Raw genomic sequence first — 1,142 nt, 5'->3', positions numbered from 1 at the left:
CCTCTCACATGCCTGCCTGGTGCCAAAATGCCAGCTGCAGGCAGCTCCTAAGCGGAGAAACCCAACAAGTTTGTCCAGCAAATTAGATTGTAATTCTGGGAGTGGCGTCTCTTGCGGCCTCAGACTTGAACGTGCTGGCCTGGCCTCCCAAGCTCTGAGGCTGGCGACCCTTGACAGGCATGTAAAACGGGTCCTCGTGGCCTTAAAACAGACAGGACTTTTGAGTTTAAAAAAAAAAAATTTTTTTTTTTTTAAAGCTTGTTAAAATCAGAGGCCTACGTGACATGTTCAGACTCCTTCCATGGGAAGGACATAATGGGAAACTGGCTGTGAAGCCTCTGTCCCTTGGCTGGCCTGAGACCCGCTGCGTCACCTTCTCATAGCACTGCGTATCCGTCCAACCAGAACAGGCGAGGTGAGGCAAGCGGCTGCAGTCCCAGGACTTGGGACTCTCATGCCAGTAGCTACACAGCGAGTTCTAGACCAGCCTGGATACACAGTAAGCTCTCTAAAGAAAAAAAAAAAAAAAAAAAAAAAAGAGGGGGAAGAGAAGGAACGTCAATTGTGCCCCAAATTAAAAAACACCACAAGGAAAACCCCAAACATCTGAGTGTGGTCTCAAACCCCTCATAGCTTTGCATCTGGTCAGAGGTGCAGAATCAGAATTCTGAATCCCTGGAGCCCAGAGGAGACTCACAGGTGTGACTAAAGAAGACCCAAATGCAGCCGGGCGGTGGTGGCACATGCCTTTAATCCCAGCACTCGGGAGGCAAGGGCAGGCGGATCGCTGTGAGTTCGAGGCCAGCCTGGTCTACAAAGTGAGTCCAGGACAGCCAAGGCTCCACAGAGAAACCCTCTCTCAAAAACCCGGCCCTCCCCCCCCCCCCCAAAAAAAACCCCAAGACCCAAATGCAATAAACAGCAAGCTTGTGACCAGGTGGTCCCCATGGCTACTCCTTGATTTCAACCCCAAGAGCCCAGGAAGGAAACTGGCTCCCCAGTCCTCTCTGCCAAAAGCCAAGTGCGGGAACCTGGCTGCAGTTTCTGCACAGGAGAGAGCCTCAGTCTTTTTTTTTTTTTTTTTTAATAGCGTCCTTTATGGCATGAACCAGGAACGCAATGAGTTTACACAAACACAAAAC

This window comes from Acomys minous (assembly GCF_964271855.1).
Source record: "Acomys minous genome assembly, chromosome: 20".
NCBI classification, from domain to species: Eukaryota; Metazoa; Chordata; class Mammalia; order Rodentia; family Muridae; genus Acomys; species Acomys minous.
This window is presented reverse-complemented; position numbering follows the sequence as displayed.